The sequence below is a fragment of the Camelus bactrianus genome, chromosome 4 (genome assembly GCF_048773025.1).
Source record: "Camelus bactrianus isolate YW-2024 breed Bactrian camel chromosome 4, ASM4877302v1, whole genome shotgun sequence".
In the NCBI taxonomy this organism is placed as follows: domain Eukaryota; kingdom Metazoa; phylum Chordata; class Mammalia; order Artiodactyla; family Camelidae; genus Camelus; species Camelus bactrianus.
This window is the reverse complement of record NC_133542.1, coordinates 49,445,879-49,463,455: the sequence shown is the minus strand read 5'-3', so window position 1 is coordinate 49,463,455 and position 17,577 is coordinate 49,445,879. Positions and strand designations below refer to the sequence as shown.

The window sequence follows — 17,577 nt, the reverse complement described above, 5'->3', positions numbered from 1 at the left end:
TGCCTCCACTGCATCCTGCAGAAAGCACTTGTCATTTCTAGGGAGTGGAAAGCACCACTCCCTATTTCCTTCATATTTATGTAATCTCCTCTTATTATATTCCTTTGGCCCTTTTAATGATATTTTGCATGAGACTGGAGTAAAGTATGTATCTTCATATTTCCATACGTAGATTTCTTTCAAGAAACATTTCTGACTGAGAAATGCTCAGTACTATGACCCTTTCAATACTAATTGGCTCACTCATCACTAGATTTGAATCTCAGCTCCTCCAATTACTCCTATCTTCATAATTTTGAACCAACGACAACCTGAGTCAGTTTCCTCACCTGTAAAATGGGAATTATGACAACTTTTCTGCAGCTTGGTTGTAAATTTGGGAAATAATTACAAATGCTTATAATAGGCACTCAATAAATAACTACTCTCCTCTGTTTAGGAGAGATGTAGTATGTTCTCTACAAAGACCTTTCCTGCTATAGTATCTTTCTAACCCTCTGGAGAATTATCAAAAACTTTTCACATACCCTAGAAATAAGTCAAGTAAACTAATATTGAAAAGTACCTATTGGATTGGAAACTAAACTTCTCTTTTTAACCTTAGTAAGATCAGTTTCACTGAAAAGATTGGGCAGCAAGTCACAATGATTTGTGATGTAAACCTGCCACAACTCACATGTCCCCTCCATCCTCGCTCCTGTGTGTCTACATCAAATCTCCAAACTCAAATATCAGTCAGTGGTTTCCAGGCAAAGGTATCGGGCAGAGCTCATATCTCCCAAGTCCGAATCACCACCAGGCCAGAAATGATAATCACTTGAGAATGTTAATTGAAAGCTATAATTACAGTCAATGCCTAATAGACATTTTGCACTGATGTTGTGCACTGCCAGGAAAATATTTACATGGCTAACTCAAGTCCATGACCAAGTCTATTTTTTTCAAAACAGAAATAATGCTTTAATTTGGCATTACCAGACACACCAGAGTGAAGCATCTTGGATGTCTCTAACGTAATCAAGATGTCTCTTATGCTTTTGTGTTATTTATAATTTGTATGCCTCCTTTCTCTGCAGGATCTATACCTAAGTCTTTTGTGGGTTCTTTTGTATTCTATACTGTCTTTTAATGAGGCCAGCTATTTATTGAAGGTTTTGGGGGGCAGGGGGATGACAGTTTGGTTCAGGTTTCTTGTCTCAAAACCCATTTCATCAAATTTGCTATTTCTCTTGCACTTGGATGCTTATTTCTCTTCATATTTTTGGCCCATATCGTACACAGCAAAACCTTTTAAATCACAGGCTCTCTGGAAACTAGCAAATGCTGCCTCCTCAGCCTCCTTCCACCCATCTCACCTTGACCAGGAGTCGGTCTCAGACTATGGAAGTGCTGGGCCCATGTGATTTCCCCCTCAGCACCAACTTCCCAGTTGTTCTCAGGGATGCACTGGTCCTTTCCCAAGACATTCCTATCCATCTGTGACTCCCCTGCCCTCCAGCCCTGGACCAGGTCATTCTAACCAAAGGCTCTTCTCAGGATGCGAATCCTCACAGTTAGGGAAATCTCTTTTTTGCTCAATCCGTGAGGCAGTCTCCTTTCTTCTGTCATTTATCTCCAGATTTCACAGTATTTGGTAGGTATGCTTCATAGTTTGTGGCCTTTTCCTCATTTGATTGAAGAAGAAGGGCTTTTTTCACTCATTTTTCAAAAACTTTGTTGTTGTTTTTTAGTAGGCTTCTAAGGAGGGCAAGAACTAAAAACGCCCTTATGCTACCATCTTTAACCAGAAGTCCCAAAGCCTTTTTAAACCCAACACCTTCATTTATCTGTTATCTTTTTGTATTGTGCGTACTTCTGCAAATTGCTTCAAAGCCTGCTATGGAACAAGGTGAGGGTACGTGTATATAAATCTTAAAATGCCGCATTCATCCATTTGCCCCTCTCTAAACCTTGATTTCTGTTTATCTCTTTTGAAGTCTTTTCATTCTTTACTTTCTTTTCTGTCATTTCTCTCACCCAATCTGAAAAGTCTTCTATTCTCTAAAAGAGCTCAAAGAGATATTCTTTCGGGCCTCCCTTCTTTTCCTCTAGCCAGAAGTGCAAACTGCACTTGTCAGAGATGTAATTAGTTCTCTCCCTTCCCAGCCAAACTGTCTGCCCTAAATCTCTAAAGAATGGTTCCCTCATTGTTCATGTGTCCTGAATATCTAAACAAACCACCAGTGATGCGGCTCCCCTCAAAACTCTCAACCACTGCCATGGAAACTGCCTCTTTCTGGTCTTGATTGAAAGAGCTTCTAGGAGAACTGCTTGTAGGCATTCCACACCATGCCCCTTCTCTGCAGACCTGCTATATATTATAGAGATGAGCCCCTCGTTAGCTGAAGGGCCCCTTCATTCCTTCCACATCCCCATGGGGCTATTGAGCAGTATAAGCATAGTATAGCAGCATCCTGCTCAGCAGAGTTCCCACCTGCTTCCTGCACCTGTTTTCTTGGGTTTGTGATCCAAGGCAAAAGAAGAGATGATTCAACCTTGCATGTATGTTTATCCTGCTGGTGGAACATCATTAAATACAGAAAGTCATGCAGAGAGAGTTCCAAAGAAGTGGATCACTGGATAGAAAATTCCCCCTGGATTCACAGTGTTCACAGCTGGGAAATCTGGTTCCTCAAAAAAGATGCACTCAGGATCCAGGGTAATAGAAGAGAAGATAAAGCCATGACCTTTCACTGGTGTGAACAGAACAGCAGGTGTGAGAGCCTAGATGCAATGGCAATAACTTCCACCAAGGATGCCATTTCCCAAGAACCTCCTATTCACAGCAGCTGTGAGAGGAACCTTTTAAAACCTTATCTCATCCAGTCCCCCCAATAATCCTGCCAGCAGTCACCTCCATTTTATGCATAATGATATTGAGGATTCTGGTAGAGAATGGAAGGAACCATAGGAGTATTTTTTTTAAAGAATGATTACACTGTTGATGATTACTTGTTAAATCAAAAATGTTTTCACATTTGGCTTGAATCAGTCTTCCAAGAGGTGCAAATTGAGAGGTGAGGGCTGACCCTGAGCTTGTATCTTTAAGCAGTTTAAGGTTAGAGATCAATCACTCCAGAAGTGCTTTTGAGTATGAGAATAAACTCACTCTCCCAGGCCAACTCACCCTCTCCCCAAAGTCAGCCGTTGACATGGAAGGTCCACTACACAGGTCAAGATATCCAAACACATCATGGCAGTTCCATTTTTGCCACTGCAACTATAAACATGGCTAAATAGCACTTTCCAACTATATCAAAGATTGCAAGACTTTTGAATCAGAAAGAATCCTAGAGATCCTGATCCCTGAATCTCAAAGAGATGACAACTCTTGTTGGCAATGTGCTTGACTCAGTTTCCTTTTTTGAACAAAAAAGACAAAAAAGTTAGTTTTATGACAAGAAGTATTTCCTCCCTGATGTTTTACTAACCCCTTCTAATATTGAAAAAAAGGAAAATAGTACATAAACACAGCCCCAGGACAGATACCTGCAGTCTGGAGGGAATGAGGAGAAAGAGGGAGTGACCTGAGAGATCTGGGGCTCAGTAGAGAAGGCACTGAGGATAAAGCACTGATGTAGGAAAAGTGCCAGTGTAAAGCAAAGATGCTCCACACTAGGGATGCAAGGAAGGCCACACTTATTTATTTTGAAAGTTAAAGTAAATTTCATAGTCTGATCCATCAAAGGCAAGAGGTCCAGCATCTTACCCCCATAGCATCCTCCTCTCCCTTAGATTGTGTGAAAACTCCAAGAGCTTACACATTTTGAAACTCATGTTGAGTAGGAAAGACCCCCTGTGGCTCTCTTGCATGGGCACTGGAACTAACCATCCACTGTGTTTCTGATCATCTGTCTAGTGTCCCCCATCATGTATCCAGTGCTGCACCATCTATCCAATATTCCCTACCATCTATCCAGTGCCCCCCACCATCTGGCTAGTGCCATTACTATTTCCTGCAGAAAAACTTGTGGTCCAAAATGAGCCTTCAAAGGGAGGTCATGACTTTCAGTATCCAGTCCTTCCATTTCACCCTCCAATGCCCCATAGTCCCAGAGGTGCAATGCCAGAGCTGGCTCAGGCATCCACCCACTGGGAAACCTGCAACCACCTTCCCAGGAATCCACCAGGGCTCCAACTGCTTACCTCTTCAACCCCACTAAACTGTGGGGACATTCCACTCTTTTCTACCACAGATGTGTTTATGAGTTCATCAGAGAAGGCCCAGATCTCCAAAACAAAACAAAACAAAACAAAGTCCAACCCAGATGAAACAGTTTTCTTTATTTAGTAGTTTGGGTTTTTTAAATTAAGCATTTGCAGAGTGACTGTTATATGCCAGGCATTATTCAGATGCCAATTCAATCCTGTGCTGTGGTGGATAGAGAAGCTTCAGCAGCTTACCCAAAGTCACTCAGCTAGAGCTGAGACTCAGATTCAAATAGGAGTCCCCAAGGTCTGGGATCTGAAATAGCACATTCTGGCTTTATTGTTGTGAAATTTTGTGAACCAAGAATCATATAGTTGAAAAGGCAGGCTTCACCTAGACCAACTCCTCCACTAGTATTTCAACCCCTCCCACACCGCAGAGAAGTGGAAGCTCTCATCCTTGGAGGCACAGATTGAAATCTACCTTCCTTCAGTTTCTCCTAGAAATCCAGGCCCTGGACTCCCTTCTTCCTCTTGATAGCACTTCAGAGTTTGGGTGAAAGCTCTCCTGCCTTCTTTCCATCACTCTTTTGCAACCTAGTCATTCCCAGTTTCTTCTACTCTTTCATCTACGGCTGATTTCAACTCTCTGCCTTGTATTTCTGGTGGTTAGCTGGGTTGTGAGTGAGTTTTGAAAGAAATATCAACTATTGTCAGTGACATTACTGGGCATTTGTGTTGCATAAACCCCCACCCATTATTTGGGAAACTCTACCAGGTGCTAGAAACTTTCAAATATGACTCATAGGTGATTTAGGAACATCCTTGAAAACCCCGCCCAGTGGGTAACAAGATGTTTACCTGTAATTACCTCAGAGCAAAAGTTAAGCACTTTGTAGTATTGAAGACATTTTAAAAGATTATTTGCAAAATTTGCAAGAGGGAAAAATATGAGAACATCTGTTCTTTAAAATCACTGTAAAATATTCATGTACAAATAACTTAAAAATACTGATTAGTGAATCTCTTTGGAGTTAATTGGGTACATGAATTCTGAAAGTCTCATCTGGAAAAAGAGAATGTTCCCTAAGAGTTCCTTCCTAACTCTTTTTAATCTTACAATTTTCTTTATAATACTACACCTTTCCTGTGGAGTCATTGCCATGATATTTAAATAGGGGGGTTTTTTGTAATAAGGGTTTTTTAAATAGATCTTTTTTGGCAAATGAGAGAAGTTCTTTTGGAACTGTTCTAGTCTCTGAGATAAACATTATGTAAAGGAGCGTTTGTGCCATGAACCCAAAGATTCACCTGGAGTACCATCGTGCCCTCTACAGAGCAGTTTTACATTTATGAATTTCATTCCAGGCTCAGAAAAGAAAGGCCTTTGGAAGGCCCCTGGTTCTTGGATATTTTGTATCCTTTCTAATGCCTGTGTGACTGTCCATTTAAGGACTCTTCTTAGAGTCAGACAGTCTTGACACAATCTTGGTGACTTTTGGCTAAGATCAAGATAGAATTCTCTTAGATCCCAAAGGATCTCCAGGTCTCTTTTATATGCAATTCTGGTTGGCCATGTTTGGGCTAGATTCTACTGAAATATAAACTATGAACCTGACCCACTTTATAAAATTTATGACGCCGAAATAAGATTGTCAGATTTTAAAAAAATAAAAATAATTCCCAGTTAAATTTAAATTACAGAGAAACAACAATTTTTTAGTAAGTATGTCCTGAAGACCATTTCATCTGTCATCATTATGCCCAAATTCAAGGTCAATTGCCCTACATTAATTTTCCTTGTTGAACTTTGGAGGTATCTCCATTGTGGAATAGGATAAAAACTGCATCTATTTTTTTAAATCTCTATGAAAGACATAACAAATCCTTTCTCGACAAAAGAAATATGTGCCAATTGAGGCATATGGCTAGTCTCACCCAATGTATGTGCCTTGTACAGAATTGGAATCTGGGCCTCCACTCATTTCTTAAGAGCTGATAATTAGGAGAAACTACAAATGAGCTCAAAACCAAAAAAAAAAAAAAAAAAAAAAGATAAAAGGAGCAGGAAATGATCTGCCCCTGAAGAATCAAGAATCATGATGAGGACAGGGATCTTGTGCCTTGTCATTGTTTTCCCCTGCCTCTAGCACTGTGTCCCTGACAAAATAAACACTTGTACAGTATAGTATAGATGAGGATGGTATAGATGATAAATGAGTGAGTAAATCATGCTCAAAGCCTCTTCCGCAAGCCACTGCTACAAGGTATCTAAGGGCCTTTCAGATCTCAGCTTTGTCTTAAGCTCTAAAAGATAAGGGACTAGTTAGGCTTCAAAATGTGGTGTCTGCATGAGTGAATGAGTTTTGACAAGAAACAAATTTCTCTTCCTTAAATGGAACTCTGCTTCTCACCTGAGATAAAATAGACTGAAGTTTGAATGAGAAGCCACAAAAGAGTTTCCAGTAAAGGTATCCATGATGAAATAGTTTCAGATACTATTGGACACCACCAATATCCCAACCTTGACCCATAAATTTTCTATTACAGAGTAACACCCCATGTTGAAAAGTTAAAGTGTACAGTAGAAGGCCAGGAATCAGCAAATCGGAGTGGAATGAATGGAACAAAGTGGAGGGGAATGGGATGGGATGGGATGAGATGACATAGAAGGAATGGAACTGGAACATGTAAACTGATGACACCTTAAAGGTACTGTGTCTCTCTCTAACATGAGAATTTTGCAGTAGAGCATTACAAGTATTTTTGAGAGATCTGTTAAAGTACCGACCAGAAAGTTTGCTCTAAGTAATTGGGCATTAGGATGGGTGTTATTTAACTGCTATTAAATGGAGATTTATTTAATGTTCTTGTACAAAGCCTGTGAAACCAAAGATATTTTAAGTTTTAATTACTTCAACTAAGCATGCACCAAATTTGTTCCCTCTCCCACCATTCTTTGATCCTTGAGTTTGTGATCACTTGGGGAATTTGATTTATATCTAATCAATTTCATGAGATAAAACACTAGGTAGAAAAATGCAAGAAACTAATCCATATTTCTTTCTGGAAAAGGGGATTTTTTTTCCATATAAAAGAACCATAATCCCTACTTTCCTTGATTCAGATAGATAAGTATTTTTATCATGTAAATACAGATTTACAGATTTTAATAGATTTTTATTGTTGTTTTACTTATCCCAATTCACTTTGAAGCTTCGTCAAAAAACTCAATATGGATATTTTATTTTCCAAAGTTGATTGAAGCAAATATGACAATGAAATGGTCTCTAGTACTATATATTAAATTTTAAGGATGTATTTTCTGTGCTATACTGGGCAGAAAATGGCTGTTATATAAAATCACTTAAAAGAAGCAAACAAGCTTTTGTAATTTGTTCTTCAGCAGTAAGTTTTCCAGCAATACACATACAGTTGTCTTAATAAAATGAGCCTCTGTTTTTATTTGATTTGAAATTTTATTTGAAAATGAAAAATGACTTTTTAACTTCAAGAAGTATGTTGAACAGGTCGACCTGATCAGTGTAAAGAATTGAATTCTATTATATTTGTTTGGAAATGTTTTACCTAGCCATCCTTATCCAAAAGTGTGCATAAGGTAATATAACCCAAAACACATGTGCAAGAATAACTTAAAATATTAAGAGGAAACAACCTTTTATATATTTGAAGTGAACAGATATGTTCTTGTTAGGGCTTTTTTTTTAGGCTAAAACATACAGTTTTTCAACCATTCCCCATATGTTGCAGTGTCAGCACCTGTTATGGACCGAATGTGTCCCCCCAAAATTCATATGTTGAAATCCTAACGTCCAAGGTAATGGTGTTTGGAGATGGGGCATTTGGGAGATGATTAGGGCATGAGAGTAGAGCCTTCATGATGAAATTAGTGCCATTAGAGAAGAGACCCCAGAAAGCTGTCTTACCCCTCCCACCATGTGAGGAGACAATGAGAAGATGGTCATCTATGAAGCAGGAAGCCAGTCCTTACCAGACACCAAATCTGCTGGCATCTTGATCTTGGACTTCCCAGCCTCCAGAACTGTGGGAAATAAACACTTGTGGTATAAACTACCCAGTCTATGGTATTTTTGTTATAGCAATCTGAAAGGATTAATATAGTACCCCTCCATTCTTTGTCCATACCTGAACATGCTCAGGTTTATAAATGACCCACTTAACGGTGTGTGAAACAAAAACCTGGCCACAGAACAATGGAAAACTGGCATGTCACCTTCCTTGTTCTGGGTACCATATTACTGGCATACGGGGCCATCTATTTATGTTGCCTTTTTGGCATCCCAAAATAGCTGTATAAAAAATTAATTTTATATTTTATTTTATTGTTGCTTATTATTGAGTGAATATGAAAATTAATATATATATAATATAAAGTGTCAAGATAACACTTTAAAGTGTTTTAATGCGCTTTTCTTTTCCCCACATCTTTGTACGTCACATTTGCCCCTTTCAGCCAGAAGGTCATTTCCTTGAGGAGAGTAAGGATTTTTAAAGCTGGATTGCAAAGAGAAAGATGTCAGTTCAACCTTTAACTTCCGAAATAGGATCTGAAAATTGTGAGAATCAAGAATTTCATTTTCAAAAGCAAAGTTTTGGGGCAGGAGGAGAAGAAAGGACTTATGGGTTCCAAAGAGCCCAATTTAGGAGGCTCAGGTTTTAGTTGACCGTGAACCATTGAGCAGGTAGAACGCAGGATATGAATAAGAGTGGGAAAATAACATGGCATTTTCAGCAGCTGAGTCCTCCACTGGAACTCAGGAAACATCTCAATTTCCTCCAAAGCACATGCAGGCATGGATAGCTGGGATGGCAGGGGTTGCTACAGTGCTGTCCTCAAGTCCTCTCTGCCTTCACACACCATGCCTTCACATCTACAAATATATCTCAGAATACGTACTAGGCCATTTCCTAGTTCACTCTTTTCATGCTTAAAGGATAAATAAATCAACATAGTTTTTATTCATAGATGTCTATGCTAGTGACCTGTATTGTTTAAACTAAATAAAACTCCTGCAGTTTATTAAATCATGTATCTAAAGAGATCACCACCCAACTTGTTACAAGTGTTACCCATTTTCTTGGTTTTGTATTCCTGTCTTTAATTTCTAGTTTCATAATTCTAACCAAACAAAACCGCTTCTTAAGAAATGGATATATGTGATGTATGGTGTCTTCTATATATGTTTGGGTTCCTTTCTGACCTATTTCCCCATGTTTGAGGTTGCTACACATATTAGGTATATTTTTATGCTTATTATTATTACTTTTTAGTTGCTAAAAATAATCTCTCAATAGCATAATCTTGTCAATACTTCTGTGCCTGTCTTCTGCTGGCATGGGGGATTTAGATGCTATAGATATTTTTAATAAATTATTTTAATTTCTCCAGTTGTGAAAATAGTGTGCATTTTTTAGCTTATTTTTATGTTAACATCATCTTTTTGTGATTAATTCTTAATCTATTATTAGCGTTTTCTCTTTCCTTGTTGTCATCTTATCCCATTTGTTCTTTTCATTAAAACCTCATCGTTGTCTGCCTTTTGGCAGAGACATTTTAGCTTTGCATATTCCAAGTAGGTGATACTATCTAGCGTTATTTCTTACATACTGAATACTGCATAAATTTATCACCTCTAAGCAACTGGGCCAATATTGTTAGTTTTATTTTTTTAGACTCCTTTTGTCTTAGTGTCTTAGTCAGTTCAGGCTGTTACAACAAATTACCATAGACTGAGTGACTTAACAAACATTTATTTCTCACAGTTCTGGAGGCCGAGAAGTCCAAGATCTAGGTGCCAGCAGATCTGGCATCTGGTAAAAGCCAGCTTCCTGGTTTGCAGATGGTTGTCTTCTTGTTGTTTCCTCCCTTGATGGAAAGTGGAGGGGGAGGAAGCAAGCTCTGCCCCATCTCTAAGGGCACTAATCCCATCCACGAGGGTGAAACCTCTCAAACTTCCTCCCAATACCGTCACATTGGCTGTTAAGATTTCAACAAGTGAATTGGGAGTGGGGAGAGGACATAAGCATTCAGTCTGTTACACTTAGTTTAATGTTGAAATCCTCTACAATGATGATTTCACTGTGTGCTACTTAATTTGCTGACTTCTTGGGATATTTACCAGACCTGCTAATTTAATAGATTAGTTATCTCTTGGGTCTATTATTGAAGTGAGTTTTAAAAGTCAGTTGATAGGATTCTCAACATGATTTCATGCATACTGTAATAATAATAACCATAGTAGCAATAATAATAAATCTGAGTGTGCCTGGACCTGTGCTAAATGCTCTGCAAACATCGTCTCATTTAATCCTCCCAGAATCAGTATCACTAACCCACTCATCATATGAGAACACCAGCCCAGACACTAAGTGGCAGAGTGTGATTCAAACCCAGGTCCTTCTGACTCCAGAGTCTGTGCTCTGCCCTGTTTAACATTAGCACCACGTGACCTGGCTGCCTTTCAGTCATTCTGACAATTTGGCTGAGCTCATCCTCTTCACTCTTGACTTCATGCGTGACTTTTCTGTTTATTCTGTTTTGCCATATAAAACGTTGTAGCATTTCTTTCAAGCATATAAAATAAAAAACCTAGTGGGAGTTTTATGGCAAGAATTGAAATAAAAATTCAGAGTCACACCATCATTTGAACTGTATTTTAAAATCCATACAAAGTATTGACTTTCTCGGGTTTAAAGACATTTCTGAAATTTTTCCATATATGTACTTGGCTTTCTTTTAACTGTGCTGTTTGGCATGTAGATGCCCCGAGATTTAGTTAACCAGACAGACAGAGTTACTTGACACTGTTTTATGGGAGCTTGTGTTCCTTGTTCTGGAAACAAAGGAGAAGATGACAAGAACCTTGAGTGGCACTTGTACCCCAATCCCCAGGCTTGCACCACCAGGGAGGGCACACACAGACCCCCAGATGAAAGAGCAGAAAGAACTCTTGCTGGAGGACTGCGCGGAAATAGCCACCCCACCCACCTGGGCCTCGGTCTCCCAAGCAGAGGTCACACTGTGTCCGTGTGCACATCTTGGCTGCCCCCTTGGTCCTATGCAGCCTGTGACTAGCCAGAGCCTGGACTCTTAAACAGAAAAGCTTCTTCTAGCCCTTTTCCTTCCTCAGCACTGAGCTCTTCCTGGCTGGCCGTTGGGCTCCTGTCATTGCCAAATTTTGCCCTCTTGGTAGGTCAATCATTCCACCCTGTCAACGTGATTATGAGTTTCTGTAATCCAGTATTCTTACTTTTGTTTCATCTTCACAGCTGTAAAACACATTTTCAACATCTTCACATAGATTTTACTTACAGTATTCCATAGGTCCAAAGATGGAGTTTAGAAGCATAGAAAAATTCTCCCTACAGGTTTAGCCTGAATAATTGACAGCTTATGGATACATTTGCATAAAAAAAAAAACAACTCAGCAAGAATATGTTGTTTTCCTATGCCAGAGTCCCCGGTAACTAGGGGCTCTTTTAAAGTGATTGTTAGGCAATATTCAGGCATTTCTGAGTCTTCTGGACATGGGACTATCCACTAGTGCTAAAATTTTGCCCATATTTTAATACCTCCCTTATTATTCTGGCACTTAGCTAGAAAAAGCCATTGTATTTTTTCCCTTCATTTTGTCAATTCTCAGATTAAGGAGGGTTTTATCCATGCCTATGCATTCTTCTAACTCTCTGTATTATTTTATTGTCAGCTTTACTTCAGAGCCTGTTCTAATGCGTGTTCATCAGAGAAACCTCAGGGATAGCTATATTCATTTTAAATTTCTGTGAGCAGAGTGTAGGCAAAAGGGATCACTATCCACCACTGATCTTTAGCCTTTTCTTCTTGGATCCATTTCTCTGTGTATGTGTCTCTGTCTCTCTGTGTCTGTGTCTGTGTTTCTGTCTCTGTCTCTCACCAAATCTGCTTGGACCACAATTACCACCATCACTCCCAGTACTTCTGGCTCTTCCAGCTGAAAGAGAAAGCCATTTCTCTTTCCCTTTGTTTTAAGAGAGATACTAACCTTCTCTCAACTCCTTTAACTCACCAAGCTCCTTCCTGCCTCAGGGCTTTTGCATGTGCTGCCCCTCTGTCTGGAACACTCTTTGTCCTCTGTCTCCATCCTGACACACATTTCACCGCTGCAGCCTGATTCTCCATCTTCCTCCTCTCCCCTCTCACCCTTCAGGTCTCTGCTTTCATGTCCCTTCCTCAGAGGGTCATTACTGGCCAGAACCCCCTTCCCACAGTCTAAATGACATCTGTCACTCTCAATCATATCATGCTGTCTTTTCCCTTCATACCTTCTATTACATTTCCAATCATACACATCTTTCTGTTTGTGTATTTCATACCTGGCTCTCCTGCTTCTCCTCTAAGTCCCATGAAATCAGAGGCTTGCTTACCATTGGAACTACACACCCAGCCCAAGGCATTAAAAAGCCTGCAATTACTGTTTAACTAGATGAATGAATGAATGATTAAATGCTGAATTTTCTAGGAATAGTTTCCTAGAAGACAGAAGAAAAAAACAGACTTGAAAATTCAGTCCCTGAAGAGTTTAGAGAATCCTCTATCTTAATTTTATTGGCTGTCAAGTCTAATTAGCTTGCCTAGGTTGTCACATGGAGGAAAATAGTGCTAGGGTGACCAGTCGGCTCAGGGCTGTCTTGTCTATAGCACAGCAAGTCCCCAGGCTAGGGAACCTTTCAGTCCCAGTACAGCTGAGATGGTTGGTCACTCAACCTAGTATGATCCTTGTCTTAACTCCACCTGGGATGAAGAGAATAACAAATTTTTCTGACCTCTGAATGTTTTCTTTCAGCACCAAGATTAATTTTTGCAGACTTCCTAGGTGTGCAAACATCTCTTCCCCTTAAATGCAAAGACACATTTTGGCTGGAAACAAAACCTGGGGTTGGGCTCTTATTTTGGTTGGTGTATTAAACTCAGGGACCATAAAATTCACTTTTGCCTGGAGTGGCTGTTGCTAAATATGGTACTATTTTTTTTTTTATATTGAGCCTGTACAGGGTAACATTTTTCTTCTTCCATATGTTGTGAAGATCTTTTCTTTCCACATGGACTTCAAGAATTTCTAGTCACTAATTACCTGGATACACCTTTATTTGGGTTTCTCTGCAGGTTTCTACAATAATTCTTTGGGAACTGTACAGTTATGAGAATTTTTCTTTGTTTTCTTCTTCTTTTCTTCCTACTTTCTTTTTCACTTCCTTCAAATTTACCTGTACCTTGGAGAACATTCCTCTTCTGCCAATCCTCTCTTGTCTTAAAGCCCAAATTATGGAATTTCTTGGGTCTGGCTAGCTTTACACTCTCATCTGCAAACCTATTTTCTATTTCGTCCCATTGGCTGGTAATGATTTCCAGTTTGCTGCTTATTGTTTATAATATCCTTTTTATAATTCTTTGAAGCTTGTGAGTATAAAGAAGGGTTGATTCAAAATCTTCCTGTTTCTAAATTTCTGAGAAATGCTTTGTGAACCATTTCTTTTCTCTGTTTTTCCTGTCTGCTTCCATTTTATTCCGTCTTATAATAGTAATTACTAATAATACCATTCGAAGTTGTCCTCTTTCATTTAGTTGCCTTTTTTTCTTTCCTGAATTAATGTGTTAACTAGTCTACTTTTTTTTTTCTTTAGAGGTTTGCTGGCCTTGTAACTCAGCAGCCCTCATGAGTCCTCCCCTACTTTGAGTTTTAATAGAGTTCTATTTTTATAGGAGGAGACCCCACAAATTTGATTTAGGAGCAGCCTCACCTTTCTAAATGCAGACTGATAAAGTGGAATAATGTGATATGATACAGAGTCTATCCAGAACTTGTGAGCAAAAAAATTCTGAGTTAGTTATCTGAAAATCAGTAAATAGGAGCTGCATGTGATAAGGTGCAAAAGAGAAGCACTTGGCTATCAGAAGGAGTGTTTCCAGCTCATGAATAATCAAATCAATAGGAAAATATTAATAACCAAGATAACCTGCAAACACAACAGACTCAGAGGTTTGGTGAGGTCTCATGATTCCTCCTTAAAACATGCCAAATGCAATTTTCACTGACTTCAAGAAACAGATACATGATCAGGAAACCTTTGAAAATGGGGAGCTTATTGGGAGGATGTAGTAGCAACTCTGAGCTGATGCCTACCTATCCTGTCTGTCTGTCAGTCTGTCTCTTCTGGGGTTTCTGCTTTCTCTTCGTCTCTCCTGTTCAACTGCCCTAGGCAGAGACAATCTTATAGGTCCAGACGATTGGCATCCAGAAGCAATTTGTCTGTTAGGCAGCCTTTAGCTCCAGCTGGTCCAATCCAAGCAGCAGAATTTGTTCCACTCAAAGCATGAAGCTTTTATAAACCATTTTTAAAAATTGCGAAAAGGCTACTTTACTTGGAAGGGAGCTGCATAATTGGCACCTTGGAGGCTGTGTAAGGGAAAAAGTAAGAGTATGAGCACCTAATAAAACAAACAAACAAACTAAAAGTTCTGGCTGAGTTAGAAAGGAAATAGAAGAGACTTTTTTGGATTTTTCCTGTGACATTTTCTGCCATCTTTTGCCTCCATGCCTTCTGCTTTGATGCATGAGGTTGAATTAAAAAGTCAATATTTGAACATTTTTCCTTTATAAATATGGCTTTTTCACTAGCTTTCATTTAATATCTATTACTTGAAATACCACTGGCTTCCTCTGCCAATTTTTGTATCCAAATCCTACTTATCCTTTAAGGCCCAATCCAAATGCCAGTTCACCATCATGAACCCCACCCTCCTTGAGTCTTCCAGCTGAAAGGAACCATGCTGCCCTCCCAAGTCTCTGAATATTAATTTAACATGACCCTAATCACTGCCTTCGTTGTATTGTAGGTGTTCTCCTACATGGCTGATCTCAACTTCTAACCATGAACTTCATTTTTGAACCCACTTCCCCTTTTCCCCAATATCAACTAGCACCACATCTAGCAAAGAGTAAGGGCTTGTGGCAGACAGAATAATGACTCATAGGTTACCTTGCTTGGCAAAAGGGAATTGAGGCTTCAGATGCAATTAAGGTTGCTGATCAGGTGACCTTGAGATAGGGATCATCCAGGTGGGCTCAGCTTAATCACATGAGTCCTTAAAAGTGAAAGAAGAGCCAAAAGAGATGATCAGGGTGATGCAATGTGAGAAGGACTCAACCTGCCATGGCTAACTTTGAAAATGGAGGAAGGGGCTATGAGCCAAGAAATGCAGGCAGCCTGTAGAATCTGGAAAAGGCAAGGAAACAGATTCTTCCTCCCTTGAGAATCCAGAAAGAATACAGCCCTGCCAATACCTTGATTTCTACCCAATGAGACCCCTGTCTGACTTCTGACCTACAGAGCCATAAGATAATAAATTTGTGTTGCTTTAAGCCACAGTTTGTGATAATTTGTTACAACAACCATAGAAAACAAATACGAAGTGCAATAAATATTTGTGTAATTAGCCAACAGCAGTTATTTTTTATTTCTAAACAAGAATTAAATCAACTCAAATTTCATAGGATCTCACATTTAGAAGATTTTTATTTATGGAGATGAATAGGAATATAAATCTTCTTTCTCTTCATTAAAACACACATTCAAATTTTTTTTAATGTTTGAGAAAGGAGAAGGATCATTCACAGAGAAGATGCTGCTTTCATTTTTTTCTTCTTTTCCATCCCTGATTATAGGCACATACAATTTTACACTGAAATAATAGTGATAGCAGAAGTATAATTATTTATCTTTTACATTTAATATTGTATAATAAATGTTTTTCTTAGTTCTGTGTAGTCCTCAAAATTGTCATTATAACCATTGCCTTATGTTTATTCAGTTGGGATACCAAAATTCACTTCTATTCCTATTCAGGGATCATTGGGTTGTTTCAAGAATATCTCCTTACACTTAAAGAAAATACTAAAATTGATTTTTGTCTTCATTTAGCTTTTATTTCCTGCTGAGTTACTGCACAGCAGATTTCCATAACTGAGATAACTGAGAGAAAGGGTCAGAGTGGTAGTCATGGTGCTTGATAGCTGTCACTGGGGTGTCCCCAAGGAGAATGTACAGAATCTCCCATTTCACAACAGTCTTTGTCAGCATTTTGGAGTTTATCATAGTTGTTTATATTTGCACTGCTTTGATTCCTAGACAGGAGTAACATTTATCCATTTGTTATATTTCATTAGTTCTGTTATTATTGAGCAAAATATGCTTACAGCCTTTGCTCATTTACCTGTTAGGGACTTGATGGTTTTCTAATAAATAACACTTTTAAAACACCCTTTAGAAAATGCAGTTCTTAACTTTCTGTCAAGTTTATATACATGTGTTTTTCATCTAGCCTGCTTTTTAATTTTAGCTATGAAGGTTTGGATTTGTTTGTTTGTATAATTTGAGGGGAAAATTCAACCAACCAAAATTCAACCAAAAACATCAACAACAAAATGAAACAACGTTTATGTTATCTAAGTTCCATGAAGTAGACTAGGCAACTCAGAATAAATTTTTAAAAGTTTGGAGTATTGTGTGAATAACCTATCCATGGTGGCTTTAATTTTAATCTGTTAACTGATTATATAACATATAACATTAAGAGCAGTTTATTATTTGTGGCAAAATTTCTGTAGCTTGTTTAATTTTCCTTTATCTCCTGACAAAGCTGTAATTTGAAAATGAGCAAAAACCTTAAAATTAAATCAATTCAAGAAAAACCAACCTCTACTTCTTTCTTAACATTTTTTCTGATTATAAAAATAGTGTAAGTTTATTTTATAAAAATTTAAAATGACAAGAAAGAATTTTAAAATAAACAAATTTCAACTCTGACTCATCATCTAGAAATAATTCCTGCTACACTAAGGCATATTCTCTTTCAGTCTTTTTGCCAACTAGGTGTGTGACTACATACAAATTTCCACAAATTTTTGATTATACAATTTTGGATCATACTATTTAATCACTCGTTATTTTTGGATGACATATTTCCCATTTAATTAAATACTTTTGAACCAACTGTATCATTGAATAACATAATCTACATGGACTAATTGGGTTCTACCTTAGAAGCAGTTTGAACTGAAGTCTTGCAGGAAGTCCTGAAGGAAGTCTTCTCATCCCTTAGTAGAAGTATGAATCCAATTTTTTTGCCCATGGTTCTGAGATCACATATGTGGAGCCTCCCGGGAGCAGCTGACAAAAGTCTTCTAATGGAGGACCAAAACTCTCCCTGTGGCTACTCCATGTCACGCACCCCCGTCCACCTCCTGAAAGTCCACGCACATTGTGTTCCAAGGCACTGCTTATTTTTAGGAGATGTTTTCCTCTTGTTTC

The 17,577-nt window shown here is 38.6% G+C and overlaps 2 long non-coding RNA genes across 2 annotated transcripts in view; one reads left to right on the top strand and one right to left on the bottom strand.

The window, feature by feature from the left end:
* Positions 1–17,577, top strand: part of LOC123616277 (uncharacterized) — a 469,197-nt gene that overhangs the window by 397,904 nt on the left and 53,716 nt on the right. The window lies entirely within an intron of this gene.
* Positions 3,960–17,560, bottom strand: LOC123616278 (uncharacterized). Its single transcript, XR_006724243.2, has 3 exons — positions 17,306–17,560; positions 15,247–15,352; positions 3,960–14,663 (listed from the first exon to the last, which is right to left on the bottom strand). It is a non-coding gene; the product is annotated as an uncharacterized LOC123616278 (long non-coding RNA).